Source organism: Equus quagga, chromosome 1 (assembly GCF_021613505.1).
Source record: "Equus quagga isolate Etosha38 chromosome 1, UCLA_HA_Equagga_1.0, whole genome shotgun sequence".
Lineage (NCBI taxonomy): Eukaryota > Metazoa > Chordata > Mammalia > Perissodactyla > Equidae > Equus > Equus quagga.
The window spans coordinates 169,704,846-169,715,462 of NC_060267.1; positions in this window are offsets into that span (position 1 = coordinate 169,704,846).

Genomic DNA, 10,617 nt, shown 5'->3' on the forward strand with positions numbered 1-10,617 from the left:
CTGCATTTGTGAGCCTGAACCCAGGAGTCATCTTCAGCATCTGGCTCCTAAACCCAGAGGTTGGAATGGGGAACAAAAAAGTTGATCTACCTTACCTTTGACTTTGCTACTTATATTTATTTAGTATAATTATTTTCCCCGCTAGATGAGAATATTCTACCAGAATTTTTAAGGTCAAAATATTTCCCCCCAAATGCCTATGTAATATGCCCAAAAAAACCTTTAATTTTTTGTTACCCCTTGCCAATAATCCCCCTTCTCCTATCCCTATTTTTATTTCATTTTTCTGAGAACTATCATAAACAATTCCGAACTAGAACGTGTTCTCCCTCAGCAATTCCTTGTTCCTTCACTGTTGCTTCGGAGAAGCGTATTTCCAGGGCAACTTCTTATGTGGTCACACTTACCATGATGTAATCAATCAAACGAAGGCTCACAGAAAAATTTATTAACTCAGCAGAGAAAAGGCTCCTGCCAGGTCTAGCAGAGTTATTAATACTGCAAACGAATGCTGAATTGATGATCAGTAGGAAAACTTCTAAGTAGACATTGGTTTTAAATTTTGATTTCCCCAGCCCTGATGAAAGCTCTGCTCACTCTCTATTTCACTGTGTAAAAAATGTGCTGAAGCTGTGTTTTCATTCTAATATCTGTTCTAATGAAAGCCTGATATGTCTTTATTAGCTCTGGGGTGTTTGAGCCCTGCTTTTGTAATATGTCAGTCCAAAATCAGAAACTGCGTGCTTAATATTTGTTCAAAAATCATTATTATCTTTACTTGCGCTTTTATTTGGCTTAATGTCCATAATAAATGATTGATATCCACAACAGACAATACCACATATTGCTTTCCACGAGTTTTTCTCCACCTTTTCTGGGCTGGTGTTGTGAAGCGCTGGAGCCGTAGGCAGGAGGCCCTGGGGCTCTGGTCAGCCATCTCTCCAGTGTCAGGTCAGATCCAGCAGGAGACTCCAGCCATTTCCCCCCTGATCTTTGTCCATAAGGGGCAGCCAAAGTCTGAGAGCAGGCAGAGCAATGTGGGTCAGTGAGGCCGCCTGCCTGGAGGAGGTCAGCCCTCTGAGAGAAGGCTCTGAGAAAGGGGGACGATGCCCTCCTTCAAGTTCATTGCCCTCACAGTAGCCCAGGCCGAAGGATGGCCACAAGGAACTGGATAGATTTGAGAGACCATGGGACATCCCTCTCCTGGAATTGTCCCCACCTCAGACTCCTCCAGAGTTTCAGATCCACTCAGTTTCCAAATCCTAAAGCCCATTTGTAACCATGGAGTTTGTGGAAAGTTAGGGTCAGCACCTCACAGGGAAGTTCATCCATCTTTATTAACATCTAGACCTTATCCCTGCCTCACACGTTGGTGACATAAGCCACATATATGGGTCTCATTGTCTCAGTCTTCCTAGTGTGGTCTGAATTCGTAGGAATTTCATTATCTGTAAAATTGCCGAAGGCTGTAAGTTTCCTCTTAGCCTTAAAATGCTATGATTCTGTGCTTCAAGAGAGACAAAGAGGTTTTTCTGTCGTTTTCTCTCAGGGAAGAGAGGGCAGATGGAGAGCAGGCCGGGCCAAGGCAGCCAGGGGCGTGTGCAGGGCAGCGGCAGCGAGGTGAGGAGCCACGAGGAGTCCAACCTCCGTGTGTGCGGTAATGTGGTATTTTACGCGCATCTTAACGCACGTCAACCAAACGGCATCAGATGTTTCTATGGCTCTGAGTTTCAGAAGATCTGTTTCCCAACTGTTTTCTAACTCTGACAGCTCTCCAAAATTTTACTTCAAAATACCAGAATTCCTTTTGCTTGCTTTCAGCAGGTGCACTTAACACCGCTTTTATCAACAAAAGTCAAAATAACAACAATAATACTAATTCTTAAGGACTTGCTTTCCATAGAATTTTTTAAGATTTTTGTCCTTTACCTATGAATTCTAGAACCCCTTTGCTTTGCAATCTCTCTCTCACTCTCTCTCTCTCTGTCTCTCCCTCCCCCTCACCCCCCATCATTCTGAGGAAAGGCAGAAAGACAGAGAGTCGTCCAGAACGGGAGAAGCCAGAATTTGTAAGCCATTTGTCCTCTCTTTCTGGAGCAGCTGAGGTGAAGCTTGGAGAAAAGAATCTGAGGAAACAATTTGACCAGAACCCTCGTTTTACAAAGAAAATGCGCTTCCCAGGCTTCCCTGCTCACCAGCTTTCCACGTCCACATTTCCTACAAACACAATAAAATAGTCACACAAGCTGCCCATTTGGGGCTCTCTGGGACTCCGCTGTGACCTACCTCTCCAGCCTTTCCTCTACTGCATCCTGTCACATACCCTCATGTTTCCCAAGCTAGCTTTCTTTCTATTCCTCATGAATCAATCATATTTTTCTCCTTCTCTGCCATGACTCACAGTTTCTTCTGCTGAAAACATTCTTCCTCCTTTCCCATGTCCTCAAGTTTCAACTTTGTTCATCCCTTAATGTCCAAGTCAAAAGCCACATCTTCCATAGGCCACCTGCGATCCCTCCAGACTCCCTGAGAAAATCTCTTCCTTCAACACACGCCAGGCCCGGGCTGGACGGGTGGGTTCAGAGCTAAACTGCATGCTGTCCTCACGTGCAACATGTTGGCGTTTTCATGACAGGCTACAAAGAATACCAGCTGGGCGATCTGGTGTTCTCAGGAGCCCATGAAATATCTGTAAAACACAAAATTTGAGAATCCCTGCTCTACTAATCCCGGAGCAGCCTCCTTTGGGTTGCCCATGTACAAAGCAGCTTCACTTCAAAACAAAACCTACGTTCAGTTTCAGCCTTTGGGGCTTTCAATTTGGGCTCATATTTGAATCATTTTTCTTGTTCCACAGTCACTGAACACGTATGTCTTGTTTCTCCCAGTCAGCAGTCATTGAGGCCTCTTTAGAACCTCAGTGTCAGCTTCTCTGGAGGATGGCTACCCACCAATTTGAAGTGCCCAAATCTGGCTTCCCAAAGTGCTCTTTGCACAGATTCTGTGGCCTAGATGTTAAGTCAGACCATCCCAAACATGCCCTATAGCATCATACATTCCAAGCCACCAAGTAGGACTTTAGAGAGTGCCTCTTGCCCTGGGTGAGTTGTAAAATGAACGCTCTCTGGTGCAGAGGGCCTGTGGAAGGGCTCCATGGATAACAGGCATACATCCTATCTTGGCACCAATCCACCTGTAAGAGCATCTGCTGCCATACGGCATGTCTAGGCTGCAGCAAAGAAATATGTTCTTGTTATTTCACAAGCCACCAAGTATTCTATGCTCAGCTGTCCCACCTGGGCCTCAGATGCCCTTAACCTAACCAGGATGAAGTCACTAGTGATTTTAAGCGATAAACCAGATTATCCACCACTTGGGTCTTTTTTCTCACCAGTTTTTTCCTTCTTTCTTTGTGCTTCAAGGAAGAGAGACTATACAGTCAGTATTACTCCTGCTAAATACCCAGAGGGACCACAACCAACTATCCTGGTCTGTGTTCCATTATACAAAAGAGGACTACAAAGAAAAGGACTGTGGAAATAAATGCATACTCTTCTTTTGAAATTCGTGAGGAATGTTCATGATTTTTAACCATAAGACAGCAAAATGGGATAAGGTGATAAACAATGCAAACGGTACTGTAACTGTTAAAGAAAAAAGGAAGAAATGCAAAGAGAAAAGAAAGTCATCACTAGGAATCTTAAATTCTGAAAAAAAGAGTTCAAAAAGATCTAATGGGGAGAAGAGAACTTTCCAACTGTTGTCATCCTGCTATTGTAACCTGAGCCCCTCCCAAGTTTTCAGACTCCAAAATCAGATCTAATTAAAAGAAAATGGAAAAGGACTTGGAGCCTTTTCAGCTCTGGAGAACATGCAGACAAATAAATTAAAAAGTGGGAGAAGTGGAACTAACCCAATAATCCGTGAAAAGCTCATTTCCCTCCCGGCCGCCACTGATGCAACACTGTCCTTCCTCCCTCCCATCCTCTGGTTCAGGGGCAGTGAGTGAAGAAATTGGCTAACAAGATCAGAAAATTTAATTACAGCTCTGCCGTCCCCTTCCAAGAAGTTGGCTGTCACACTTCCCTTTTGCAGATCATCGTCTGAATGTGCTGTCTCTGATGAGCTTCCCCTCCGCCCCAGTCTCACTCATCTCCCTACATCGGCTCAGGACGGTGGACACAGACACTTTAATTTGGGGGTTTAGAAGGATTAGATATGAAGATTAAAAGGAGCAGTTGGAGAAGAGAATGTCGTTATCCTCTCATTTCCTTTGGTCTGCCTGAGCAACTTTGCCCAGTCTTATCCCAAGAGAAGTACTGTGGGAGCCCCAAAGGCTTAGCATCCTCGCATTCCAGACCTAAAGAAGCCCTGAGACCCTGTAGAAGGAGCAGACACACCTGCATTCAAGTGTCTGTTTTGCATGCTGACTCAGAGATACAGGAACGGCTTCCTTGAGCAGTGTTTCTAGCAAGATTCTGAAATGCTTTGGGCTCAAAACAAACACACAAACAAAAGAATAATGTGGTCCATTAATGATTTCTTCCAGGGGGGTAGAATGCAGAATGGTGTCAAAAGAACCAAGTGTTTGCCATTTCTGTTCTAGGGCAGCCAGAGGTTTATGTCCAAATCCAGTGTGCAAACCACTGGAGAGTGACATGGAACAGGTGTCTTCAAAATTCAAAGTTTAGCCAATTAAAAAAAGGACTCTTGGTTTGCTTCTCTGTTACTAGGCAAAGCAAGGTAGTCAGACAAACTGTGCAGAGGTTTCCGGCCTTCACGTGACTGAGATGCTATTTCTCTTCACAGAATGTAGTCGTCCCCTATGTCCTCAGACCACCACAGGTCTCCTCCTAGATTAGGGCAAGACACATAAGCCCAGAAAAGTGACTGTGGTAATAAGGGGCAGTCTCCTGCTAGTGTGTCAGGGATCCTTAACTTGGCCCAGTCAATGCTGCTGGGAAGACAGTGCAGCAGGAGGAAGAGGAGCCAGCCAAGGAAAGACAGGTGGGAATTTCATCATGGTGAACAGGAAAGATGAGAGTTTTTCTAAAACTTTCTTTCTTAAGAAGCTGTATCAGTTTGGGTTACATTTGGCTGCACACAGCGGAACCCCTCCTCTCACGCCACAAGGAGCCCCACAGCAGGCAGTCCAAGGCTGCTGCTACTGCTGAGGAAGCTTCAAGGATTCAGGCTCCTTCCAAGTCCTTGTTCCCCCAGTTTCAGCTTGTGATTTTCATCCTTATGGTCACAAGAAGCAGCTTGACCTCTGTGTTCCCTGCAGGAAGAAAGGGAAGGGCAAAGGGGAAAGGCAAATTGTTTGCCACATTGATCAGGAATAAAAGAGCTTTCCAGAAACCTCCATCCAGTAGACTCTACTTATATCCCATTAACTGGAACTGGGTCCCATGGCCACCTCTAACTTCAAGGGCTTTGTCTAATTAGACACATTGCTGCCCTGCACTAATTGGGGATCTGTCACTAAGGAACAAGAAGAGCATGGATGTTGAGCAGATGTCTAGCAGTGTCTGCCACCGAGCAAATAGACAATGGTGCCAATAGAAATGAGAAATAAGGAAAACAACAGACTATGTCACTCAGGGCATAGGTAGGCTTCTAGTTCAGTTGTCAACTAGGAGCAAGGAGTAAGCAATGAGGAAACTAAGGCTGTGATACAAACTCTGCATTCTGGAAGCCTGGACCTATGCATCTTGGCATATAAGTCCACCCTGGCCACAAGCAACATAGAATGTATCCTGGACACTCTATTCCCCACCCAGCGACATCAGCAGACAGAGGCCTTTCTCCTCCAGTGAAAGGGAGCAGAGATGGTGAAGATTCTGACTGAGCTGGAACATTGCAGCAACAGGCTATATCTCCTGGAACTTCCTTTTTCCCTAGAAAGTACCCTTAGGGCTGGGCTGCATGCCTGGGAGGGCACCACCTTAGAGAACATGAATGATAAGAAAGAGCAGACAGAGAAACCAAAGCAGAGAGAATCATTCAACAGAGGTCTTCAGATTCCCCTCCACCTTCCCTTGGCCTCCTCAATCCCTTGCACAAAAAGTCCTAATTTGGCCAGAATAAGGTCTGAAACTGAGGGTCTGCCAGCCCAGAAGCGGGCACCTCATGGCAGTCTTGGAGTCATCAGGGCCATCGTGGGTAGCCTTCTCAAGGACCCAGAGCTCTCCTCTCCTCTCTTGTTGTGGAGGTCAACTGTCCAGCCATACAGCCTCATGCCCAGCAGCCAAACAGCACTCAGGCCTCCTGTCACTAGAAAGATCTGCAGCCTGGACCATCTCAAGTGTCTGTTCAAGGAAAAAAGAAATGCAAATAGTGCTTTATTTTTCAAGAAATTGATAAAGGAGCATAAACAGATTAACATGAATAGCTGGGAGATGTTCTTCTGGTCCTTTCCACAAAGATAAGAGGGGTATGGGGTTGACTTCCTCCATCCACACTCAGCAGGGGGATGGACTCAAAACTGAGATCTCATCAGGCAGTGGTTTGTGTGCACATCCTTGACTCATTCCACTGCCCCAGTGTTCACTGCACATCCCCTGGGTTTGCCACGGACTTGACAAAGTGCTACGGGCTGCCAGATGGAATTCGGTTATGAGGCCATCCCAGAGTGGTTGCTCATGGAATTACCCAAGGGGAAAATCACTAATAGTACTGATACCTTAGGGCCAGATAGGTCTTAGTGTACACAGAGTGTTTGCATCCATTACCCCATTCATTCCGCACCGCAGCCCTGTGAGGTGCTCTGGAGAGACAGCATCGTGTGTGATTAGAGTTCAGACTCTGGCTCCAGACTGCCTGAATTCAAAGCCTGACTCTGCCACTGCCTAGCTGTGTGACCTTGGACAAAGTTATCTAACCTCTCTGTGCCTCAGTTTCCTCATCTGTATATTGAGGACAGAAACAATTGCTATCTAATAGGGCTGTGGAGAGGACTAGTTATTTCACATAAAGCATGCTGAACAGTGCCTGGCACACAGTCAACTTGTGCTATACATTAGTTATTACTACTCCCATTTTAGAGATGCAGGGGTTACTTGATGTTCAGGGTGGAACATTAGAGCTAAAGGAAGCTTAGTTACTATCTTTTTTTTTGAGGAAGATTAGCCCTGAGCTAACATCTGCCACTAATCCTCCTCTTTTTGCTGAGGATGATTGGTCCTGAGCTAACATCCATACCCACCTTCCTCTACTTTATATGTGGGACGCCTGCCACAGCATGGCTTGACAAGTGGTGCATAGGTCTGCACCCAGGATCCGAACCGGCAAACCCCAGGCTACCAAAGCAGAATGTGCAAACTTAACCACTGTGCCACCAGGCTGGCCTCAGTCACCATCTTTTATGGACAAAGAAATTGGGGCATACCATTCCTCAGGGGTACACCAGGCTAGCACCCTTCTCCTCAAGGTGACAAGCAGCAAGTCTATTCCCTCTGATCAGGTCTTCTGAAATTCTGTCCCAGCCGAAAGGAAGCCATATAAGTCACCTGTAAGTAGCAGGCAAGATTCACAAAAGTACCTGCAATCGTTAATTGTACGCATCGTCTCAACCAGAGTCCTTACGGTCCCAGTTGTTTGGTCAAATACAAGTCTAGATGTTGCTGTTAAGGTATTTTTAAGATGTGATTAACATTTAAATCAGTAGACTTTGAATAAAGCAAATTACCCTCCATAATGTGGGTGGGCCTCAGCCAATCAGTTGAAGGCCTTAAGAGAAAACACTGAAGTTTTCTGAAAAAGAAGCAATTTTTCTCAAGACTACAACATAAGAACCCTGCCTGAGTTTCCAGCCCAAAAGAATTCAGACTCAAGATTGCAACATCAGCTCTTACCTGAATTTCTAGACTACAGGCCTGTTCCACAGATTTTGGACCTGCCAGCACCTACACATGCATAAACCAATTCCTTAAACTAAATCGATATCTTGCTCTCTTTCTCTCTTCCCCTCTCCCTATATATTTCATATTGGTTCTGTTTCTCTGGAGAACCCTGACTTAGGGGGACAGGGCAGTGACTGTGCATGGCTACTTCTTGTGCCCAGAATGCTGTTGGTGATGTCTGCTGTCAATGTTGCTGCTCCTCCTGCTGTTTAGGCTCAATTAGCCACCTAAAAAATATCAGTCAACCTCAAATTATGCCTGGATGCCCAAGATGTCCCCATCCCTTGAGTTCTCAGTCTGGAAGCCATGTGGAAATCAAGGTGATGTGAGTCCTGGACCAGAAAGTTTGTAGCTGGTTCCATGGGCAAAAGGAAGACATTGCATATTTTGAAGAAATGTTATGAAGGCGATTTCAGCAAGGATAAGTGTAGCAGCCATGTGCTAGAAAGTCTAGACATAAGGGGCTCATCTGAAGAGGGGCGGATGTGTGGGGTGTGGTGTGGTGTGAAGCAGTCAGAGCCTGGGACTGAGTCTTAGGCGAGGATGGAGAGGAAGAACAGAGGATGAGTCGGGGTTAGGCATTTGGTTGTTGAATGGATAGAAGGTTGTTCACAGGGAAATTTCCTCTGGAAATCGAGGTCCTGGCAAGAAGTCAAGGCCAGAGATGTAGACTAAACTATGTGGAAGTTAGGGTTTAAGCCTTGAGAATGATGAGCACACAGAGAATAAGAGACACACAGAAAAGAGCAGAGGACCTGGTTCAGACCATTAGTCACAGCCATAGAGGATGAGAGGAGGAAAAGAAGAGGCAACATATGCTCTAAGAGGAGAGGAACTAAGACGCTGTTGTGCTCCTGAAACCTGGGAAGAGGAAAGGTACGTGAAGGATGTGAGACAATATCACGGGTCCATGATTGTGGTTGCGATCATTGGCCATTCACAAAGCACGTTCGCATATTTAGGCATGTGAGAGGTTCTGCAGTAAAGAAACTTGATTAATTTGGTTCAGTGCTGCTTCGCCCAAGCTCACAGGTTAGAGTACTCTTCTTACAGGACTCTCAGAGCACTTTCAGAAACACTGGTCTAGCCCAATCCCTAATGCCCAGCAGAACCAGAATGATGTCACAGATCCTCCAACAATTAACGCCGTGTTTTTCCAATATATCGCATCGAATGCCGTGAACTCTGCAGGGGAACAGCATTATATAAATCTAAACGTTGGGAATGTTAAACATCCGAGACAGAAACAGCCATGAGGTCAGTCCACATCTGGTCTGTCTCAGAGCCTCCTGGAGCAGCCTGCCCACAGCTCCCACCCCCACCCCAGCGCTCTCAGGAAGAACAGCAAAGAGATAAATAAATCCTCAAGAGCGTTCTTCCCTTCCCCACTGCTGCTGTCTTTTGCGTCTTCTCTCCCAGGGCTTTCCTTGATGAATCCACCATGTGCCTCAAATTATTTATTTCTCTTTCCAGAATTTCAACAATGGATGGATTAGAGTACCACATTTTTTAACAGCAGACTCTTGAAATGCCAGAGGTCGGAATCATTATGTGCTGGGACAAAAGACAGGGCCAGGGGCTGGAGTGGAAGCCTTGCACCTGGAGGGAGGTGTTCCCTGGGAAGCCCAGGCGAGCTCTGGGCATGGGCTGCAGCCCTGCACTTTGCTGGCTGGCTGGCTCTGGGTGGCCTGCATGCATTCACCACCCACCTCACCCCGCCACCCACCCAAGATGACGCTGTCCTTCCTGGCTCCTCCTTTCTGGTAGAAGTAATGCCAACTTTTGTTGTCTGGAGGATAGCACCTAAGGGTATGGACCTCCCAGTAGCCATGATGCTTTTTGGACATACAGAGCTATTTAGAGAACCACAGCCTTGAAGACCCAGGAGAAACATCACTGTTTACTGACTACTTAGAGCAGGGGTCACAAAATATGGCCCTTGGGCCAAATCTGGCCTACCACCTGTTTTTGTGAATAAAATTTTATTGGAACACAGTGTGTCCTTTTGTTTATATATTGTCTATTGCTGGTTTTGCCCCACAACAGCACAGTTGAGCAGTTGTGACAGAAACCATATAGTCCACAAAGACTAAAATATTTACTACTGGCACTTTACCAACAAAGTTTGCTGTTTTAAAGGGTGTGGTTTAGAACATCCCTCCTGCCCTCGTTCCCACCCATGACACACACACACACACACACGCACGCACGCACGCACACACATTCCTGTCCTGCCATCTCTGTGCCATGACTTATCTTTCCTTCTAGTCTGAGTCCCTTTCTGTATCTCCCGGTCTCTTGAGTCCCTGTCACTCTTTACTTTTCCATCTCTGGCCCTCCCTGGATTGGTTTCTCTCCACCCTTCCCTGCCTTATCTATTTCCATTAATAACTGATTATATATAAACAAAGGGGTGTTGTTTCTCATTTGTTGAACTTACTTAAGGACCTGTTCTAATCATGAAAGTGAATGACTGGGAGCTTTGTATTTCTCTGGGAAAAAGAAAAAGAAAATCTAATTGCTCTTTAGTTCTGCGGTCCTCAGTTTTTCCCATTGTGGTTCAATGGCCCATGGTAGAAAGGGTTCCTCCTACACACATATCCTTATAGTTTTAAAACCATCCTCAAAGAATGTCATTGTGCATAGTCTTTAGTTCCAGTTACCAAAGAAACAGTCAGCAGTGACCCCGAGAAATTCTAGCCCACGTTTGTAATCC